Source organism: Pagrus pagrus, assembly GCF_965226575.1.
Source record: "Pagrus pagrus genome assembly, chromosome: 22".
In the NCBI taxonomy this organism is placed as follows: Eukaryota; Metazoa; Chordata; class Actinopteri; order Spariformes; family Sparidae; genus Pagrus; species Pagrus pagrus.
The window spans coordinates 9533645-9542398 of NC_140204.1; positions in this window are offsets into that span (position 1 = coordinate 9533645).

Consider the following 8754-nt stretch of genomic DNA (forward strand, 5'->3'; position numbering starts at 1 on the left):
GAGAAACAAAGCATCCAGAGTCCTCTTATTGATTCATCTTATAATGTGTAAAGTTTATTGTTATAACAAGTTGTTTTCATGTTATTACTGGAAACCTTTTTTGTTATAACAACAAACAATTTATTGTGAAACATTTCCCCTTTATAACATGATCATGTAATGTTATAACATTAAATGTTTCACATTATGTTGTCATGTTATAATGATAGCAAAGACAGCTTCTGTTGTTGTTTTTAAAGCTAATATCCAAACCAGTTTTTGTTTAACCAAAACGAGCACTTCAGTGTGTTTTAAATTTAATTTGGTACAGTATAATTTCAGGAGTCCAGTCGAGATAATAGCAGTCTGCAGCGGCCTGGGTTACATGTGCTCTTAATCTCTGGTAATGGTTGGTCAACTGGACTAATTAAATAAGTGACCACCTGCTACTTTTATAGTCTGACATCTGGCTGAACAAAAGAAATAATTAGCCACATGCTTGATAAACATAAACTATGCTTGGAGCAGTTATCTCTCAGATTCGAGGCTGTCTACCTGTCTAGGATTGGAGTTAGTGGCTTGGCGTGTTCTGCGGCCATTTTGCCAAGCCTAGACAAGGATTAAGTCTCGGAGATGGAAGATAAAGTTTATTATCGGATCACTAATTATGGGAAGCATGATCATTTTTTGATTTCTATCCATATGGACCATGTATCCTGTATGATTTCGTAAACGGGGTCATCCCTGTACGTTGGTTCTGCTTTGCTTGGCGGCCTTTTTTTTTTTATGCAGAGCTTCAGCAAGGAGCCAACACATTTGTAGTTGTGATTTGTCTTCCTTATCGCTCAAGATGTCTCCAATTTTCTGCGTCTATCATTTAACAATCAGCTTTTTGAATACAAGCTTTTTCCCGCTGACTCTGATTCCACTTTGACATAGTGAGAAAATGATTTCTCCGTTTTCTTTCACTATCAATAAAAGCATAATTAGATTTTTCACGTGGCTGGGTCGCCAGTGGCAGGTGTCTGCTACGTTCCTCCATTTTCCAGCTCCCGCAGCTGAACTTCCTGAACATGGAGGTATTGATTGGCCTATTGATTTTCAAATAAGCTCTCATTGTAGAAAGTAGAAATCCAATTAAAAAGTTGAACTTGAAACGGTTAATCCAATCAAGACGATGAAATGTATCGATTTTACCCTCAAAATCAATACGTTGCACACGGCGCTCTTGCTAGTCTCGGCCCGGAAAACATTTTCCTTTCTCTAAAAAAATGAAGGGGACACTCACAGGCAGCTGGATAATGTGTCAGAGATGTTGTTTTTTTTAAATTCTGCCAAACTATTTTCTTAACTGAAGTGATCAAACTCTTCAAACACTGTTAGCTCCTGTGTTTTGATGACATGGGCTTTACTTCCTCATTGTTGGACTCCACTTCTGCATCCTGTATGAGTAAACAAAAAGATAAAAATGGCAAAATCACCCATTTTGTTCTGACCTTAAACCCAATATGTGTAAACAAAGCTTAATTAATGTTAAAAAATGGAATTAGTATCACATTATGATGTGAAAAGTTTATGTTTTTAAATGTTTTGATCATTTAGGTAATCACGTAAATGTTTTTAATTGGCGAAGTTAGCCTGTCAGCTAATGTGTGATTTAAATCCCTTATCCAGGTTATAACAGGAAGTTAGTATGATATAATAATGTGAAAGAATCTTGTTAAAACATCAAGAACATTTAGTTACAACAATAAAATTGTCATCTTATAATATGACAGCGACCTGTTTTTACTTTCTAGGCGTTGCTGCCGTAGAGAGAATACGCTAAACAATGTGTAAATTAAGGAATAACATGTATATAATCATTGCAGAACAAACGGTTTTCTGTTGCAGCGAGGCTTCAAAAGTCACATCTCCCCCAAGTTTCCTTTTGATGATAGCAGCCAAAGTGCTCAGTGAGACCTCATTTGTCGTCTTTCATCCTTCAGAGTAATATTCATTTGCCTTGAGCTGACATTTGCCTTCCATGATGACTGCTGAGTGTCTCATTGTTCTTTGTGTTAAAGGACCGATTAAATGGGCCAGCTCCTAATAAGGCTCCTAATTAGGCTCCTAATTAGCGCTTCATTAAAGTCAGGTGTGCTGTAAAGGTCAGCAGTGAACAGGTACTTATTAAATTAAAAGCAGCCATACAGTGCAATCAGCTGTAAGACAAACAGCACGTTTCCTAATTGGAGTGGTTAAATCCCACTTTATTTTCCATTGTGTTTTGAATTGTTAAGGCTTCTTACAATTCATCTTAAAATGTATTTTGTGAGTTCAATAACTTCTCACTTGAATGCACATGTGCCCAAAACTGCAGTATTCTCATGTTTTTGTCTTCGTCTCCGAGCATGAGCTCTGTTTTTTGTTTTTTTTTCCATCTATTTGTTGTAACTAATGCTAAGTTACTGTTGCTAAGTCCACCCACCATCCCTGTGGGGAAATCCAGCTGCCACCGAGCGGCCTCAGTGAGGAGGATTGGAATGTGGCAGGGGAGAAAAGGTCTTTTCAACCGGCATTCAGATAACATTTACATGGACACGCCAAACGTCTTAATTCATGGATCAAAAACACAGTCGTGTTCCCGTAAAGCCTCCGACACAGACAGGGATTTAAATGTAACGGGTCTCTCGATGACCGCTTGATCTTCGTGGCTGCTTTGCAGTCAATAGATCGGAGCAGTCAGGATCTCTCTTTGACACATCTTATTATTTTGAATGACCTTTAGCTCAGTGAAATCTAGCTGGCCCGGCTCTCGAGTGGATAATTCCCAGCGCTGGCAGGTTTTTAATCACACAAATACAGGGTTGATTGAAAACCGAGAGGCCAAATGTCAGCGCTGACTCACAATTGGCTTGCTGCTGACTCTGTCTTGTAATATTACACAAGAAAGATGCTCTCAGCCGCATCCAAATTAAAATGCTCGGTACATTTTTGCACCAAGTTTAATTCCAGCTTGTTGTTATTCATCAAGTCTTCGCAAAAACTGCTATCTACACTGTGATTTGTTTTAATCAAACTGGTGGTGGTTTACTCATTTTAAAAATGGCTTTTAAGTGTGAGAGAGGAGAGGAGGGAGGGAGGGAGGGAGGGAGAGAGGAGGGAGGAGGTTGGTGTAGGAGGGGGGATGGTGAGGGTCGCAGGGGTCATGGCTCTTGTAATTACCACAGTCAGGTTCAAGTCACTGGTCAAGTTGTTGCCCGATTTTTTTTTTTTTTTTTTCTCCCACAATGCAACGTCGTCACGGACTGGCCTTCATGCGACACAGCATGCCTCCACTGCCGCCCCTTTGATTAGGTGTCTCATCTTCCACCGGGCTGCGTCCGATGTTGGCCGGGAGCACGGGGATGGCTGGGAAACTGGCAGAGGGGTCCATTAAATGGCAGCTTTGTTATGACATGTCAGCCAGGACGTGGTGGATGGTAAGTGGAGCTCTTTTGTCTTGACTTTTTTTTTTGTTTGCTCTGTTAAAAACATCACTTTCAAGCTAAATCACTTTAAAGGTGCACTATGTAGTTTTTGGAGAAGAGAAAGATATTCATCAGCTGATTGTTTTTATGCCAAAACAAACTAAATAAACAAACTGACCTTAAAGGACAGCACAGTTTCATACTGTTTTACTTTGTTTATATGTGGCGGACCCTGCCACCTCTCCAGCTTCAAACAGTGTTCTGATCTTATTTTCCTCTGAGAAGAGCTTGTTTATTCAGTTATGGAAAAAATAAATATTTCTGAGTTTGTATTATTACCTCATTTATATTGTAAACATCAAATGTCTGAGTTTGAATTTCTTTTTCGAAACTACATAGTGCCCCTTTAAAAAAGGACAGTTATTTCATGTGATACCCTGTCTTCTATGTCATCCTGCAGACTTCTAACATAAATACAAAATACATTTGTAAGAATCCATGTCTAGTCTCAAACTGTAACACCGCCCGACCCAGTCGAATATCAGATTACCCTCTCGAAGCTGAATTTACCTGCAATGCTTTTGGAAGTTGTAGTTTTTGTCTCTATGTATCCGGCAATTTCACTGCAGCACTCGACTTGCATTGTCACCCTCTCTAATTAGTTTGTCATGTGCTAAGTGCCTTCAACAAAGATGTTTATCAGCTTTTACCCGAGAATTATTTTTTAAGAGCCTCCTTGTCATTAACATTCATTTTAGTGAATGTGATCCTCAAGGCTAGAAGTTGTAAAAATGTGATCATTGACATGTTTTTAATCCAATTATTCCTCATTTCGAATGTGAAGAATCGAGGGTTTTGAAGGTGACGAGCGCTCAAAATGAGCTTGAAAAATAATGTTATTTTTTTGGCAGAGATGAATGACTGAAGGAAGTATTTACCCTCCCTTCAGTGTAAGAGTGTTCCTCAAGTGCACCTCTCTGTGCACCCTCTGCAGCGTTAAACTTGATAGTGTCGGACAAAGAGCCCTTGTCCAGCCCGCGCCTTTCCCATGCTGAAGAGGCAACGCAGGCTGACATTTCTTTCTGAATATTTATTTACTCGTCCGACTACAGGCGAGCTTTTATTGTGCTCCATCGCCAGGGTTTAAGTTGAAGTCTGTTTGTCTGTCCCTGATGCGTATGAGCTGACAGAGTTGACCTTTTCTGCTCACATGCTGCTGCTGCTGCTCAATTTTGTTCCTGTTTATATTCATGTTATATGTCTGGATGTGCATGTCAACAATGTGTGGATTTTATTTTAGTGATATTCATTTACATGCATTAAAAGCGCTTTATTGAAACCACATTTTTTGCACTTCCTAAGTATTTAACTGGTGCTATTTTAAAGGGACAGTTCACCCCGAAAATCAAAACAACCTATTCTACCTCTCACCTGTTGAGCTATTTGTCAATCTAGATTATTTTGGTGTGAATTGCTGAGTTTTGGAGATATATGTCTGCCTTCTCATGAGTATGATTTAATCAGATGGCACTCAGCTTGTGGTGCCAGCATCTCTTTGGGCCAATATCTCCAAAACTCAGTAGTCAAAAATACATATTTCTCCTTGTATCTGTAGTGTTTTCACTTACTTAGACGGTAGCTATATTAGTTAGCTAGCCTCTCATCTATGAGTCTAATGTACTTTTTGGGCGTTTCCAGAGAAGGCAGACATCGCTACGGCTGATATCTCCAAAATTCGGTAACACACACAAAAACAATCTAGATGGATAACCACCACTATAGGTAAGAAGAAAAATATGTACTTTTGATTTTGGGGTGAACTGTCCCTTTAAAGGTGCAACATGTAAGAATAGGCCACCTCTCAAGTGCATGTGCCACACCAATAGGGGGCAGCATATCACCAGAGTGACCTCTAACAGCTGTCAAATGATAGCTCAGCTAGCTGCGCACTTAGCTCCCCCATTAGCTGACTATGCTCAGATTGGGAGCTTGGGGTTATTTTGGTGTTGTTCGCTAATCTTGAGGTACAAAGTGGCTAGGCGCTAGCTGATTAGCGTGCAAACTTCAAAGATATCTCTGCAGCATGGTACATAGAAGTGTCTGACATGACATCAAAACTGCCATTTTTTTAACATTTTAAAACTACAATTCTTACATATTGCACCTTTAAAGGAATACTTTGAGTATAATAACACCGGCTTCAACTCTCATATCTGCAAGAACTCATGAGGGATCCTAAGAGCAGTTCCAGCGAGCATGCTGCAAAGTACATTGTGGTCAAAAATAGCAGTTAATTAAAAGTTCACACTAAAGGTTAGGGATATTAAAGGATTAAGCAGAGACAGGCTTACCTGCTGTCTTGTCATGAAAAGTTACCCCCGTTGTAAAAAGCTCATAGGAAATGGTGCAACTGGTAGGAAATTGCACAATAGCACAGTTCTGATCTTGAGTTAACAATCTAATCTTAAAGGGACAGTTCACCCCAAAATCAAATATACAGCACCACACGAGAGAACGTGGACATCTCTACACCCTGATATCTCTAAAACTTGGCATCACACACCAAAACAATCTATATGGATAAATAGCGCTACAGGTAAGAAGAAAAAAAATATTCTTTTTGATTTTGGGGTGAACTGTCCCTTTAATGGTATCTCTATTTATATATACATTATCTTCTGCTGTAATGGCAGCAGCCTTGTAGTACTACTGTACATATGGTTATCTTTACATTGAAGCTAAATTGGACACCACATGACACGCCATCAAAAACATATTTTCTGATCTCTGACCAGTCTTTGCTGTGGTTCATTAAGTTAAATGTCAAACATATTGATATAATAAAAAGCATTGGATTATAACCGGATCAAAAGAGGTAGTCCCTATGGTACCAATACTGGTATATCGCCACCTAATGGTATTAATATAGACACTGGGGTTGTGCATGAAGGCTCATTGTATACTATCTATCTCAGTGGGATGCTTTAATACAGAAGAGTCATTGTAAAATGGGCATTATGCAGTTTTGGAGGAGAATTTTAATATTTACATTATTAATGCGGTATTAAAACAAACTCAGAATTATTTATCTTTTCCATAACTGAATAAACAAGTTGTTCAGAGGAAAATAAGGTCCCAGAACACTGTTTGAAGCTGGAAAAGTGGCAGGGTCCGCCACATATAAACAAAGTAAAACAGTATGAAGCTGTGTTGTCCTTTAAGGTCAGTTTGTTTATTCACTTTATTCAGTTATGAAAACAAAAAGAATTTGTTTGTTTAGTTTGTTTGGCATAAAAAAATGTTTGTCAATCTTTCTCTTCTGATTCAAATTCTTCCCCAAAACTTCATAGTGCACCTTTTCTAACATGTAATAGGATGACTCTTTGTTATTATAAGGACTGATTTGCCATTATTATGCCTTTTATTACTACATGAACAATGCATAGTATGAACCTGTCTTTTTTAATTCAGCCTAATGGGGATTATCATAACACTGTTAGCTGTGCCAGTCTTCTGTAAATATAGAAATGTCCTGCCGGCTTGTGTGTAACTAACAAACAAGCAAGTGGCGGTTGTGTTCGTGGCCACATGGGGGCGGTAGGTCCACATCCGAGGGGATGAATCTTGTACAGGCTCGTGCTGTGTGAACTAGCAGACTGGCAGGATGTAATGCTGGATTAATGGAGGGAGAGTTAAGAGTCAGGGTATGTGATAAAGATCTAGCATTTCATTAAAGCACTCATTAACAGAAATAAAGAGGTAAAAATAAAACTTTCTGGGGGAAAAATACTATGGGTGTAAATAAAGATAAAGGCAATAAAGTGTTATTTAGTGTGCTTGAAATCTCAATTTAGTAGAGATATAAATGAGTGTTTTTAAAGGCGTAATAGACAGAAGGATAAGATCTATTCAGCCTCAATCCAGCAAATAGCTTTGCTTCAAGGCTGCCACATTATGAATTAACCCGCCAACAACAAACCATCAGAAATTTAAAGGCATTTCTACTTCAACTGACTACTCTTGGCTTTATTGTTTTTAGAAGTGAATCATAGCTGATCGCTGCCCGTGTGTGTGTGTGTGTGTGTGTGTGTGTGTGTGAGGCAGACACTATACGCACATGACAACACTGAATATTGTGTGACTAGGCTCAGACTACCCATTCGAGTCATAAAGTCCCATTGCCGCTGTGATTACTGGCATACAGTAATGGGCATCTAGTGAATGATTAATCAGTGCAATGTTAACCTTTTAAAACAGCCCATCAACTGCAATGACAACATTACTACTATATTAACACTATGACTGGAATTACTGTTATTACTATTACACTGCTGTTCTTCTCACTTAATGAGCTCATAACGGCACTGATGACATGAAATACTATTATATTAGTTATATTTATCTATGATAGTTGCTATGGCAGTGGGTTTAAAAGCTAATTTTGTTGCTAAGATTTTATTGATCGATTAAATGGCTATTACGTGCAAAATAAGCAACATTATAGAGATAATTGTACTACTTTACTGGGTACATGTGCACTATTATTATTATTATTATTATTATTATTACTATTATTATTGTTGTTGTTGTTGTTGTTGTTTTGTGCAACAGTAATTACTGCAGTGTAGTGATTTCCACCATTAGTCACTGGCCGCATCGCTTCACAGGCTGGCTGAGTGTCCGGCAGCGGCTCTGCTCTGTCAAGAGACCCGCACAGCACGTCAGAGGAGCGGAAGTGAGGGGCCCAGGGTAGAGAGACCCGGGGCCACCGCGTCTGACCAATCAGAGGCGAGAATGAGGACACTGTTACGAAAAGGCTGCGTCAAGCTGCGGAGAGACGGCTGGAGCGTCACCGGGAAATCATTTCAAAATAAGAGTGGGGAAAAAAGGATTCTGATACAACTGAGTTATTGCACGTGGTAATTTATAATATTAACAACATGTCTTTTGTCTTTGTCTTTTTACGTTGAACAACAATTCAGGTAGCTGATTAAAAAAAAAAGTTAAGACATTTGATTACGTTTTGACATGAAAACTTTTGACATGCATGCTAAGGTAAGTTAGCAATATTTTATACAGAGCCACGGAAAGTATGTAGGAATAAAGTGCCCGTCTGTTTCACGTTATTTGGCAGTTTATGGACGCTTGAAGACGAATCGCTCCATCAGTTTATGTTTTATTATTGTATTTTGAAAGAGTCGCGCCGGAAGCCGCCCTCGTCAGATCGCATCCGACTTGACGCTCGGCGCCGAGAGCCGGAGGGCGGCAGTCAGTCAGACAGTGAAAGTGAAGGCGGAGACCAGCCCAGTGCCGAAAACTCAGC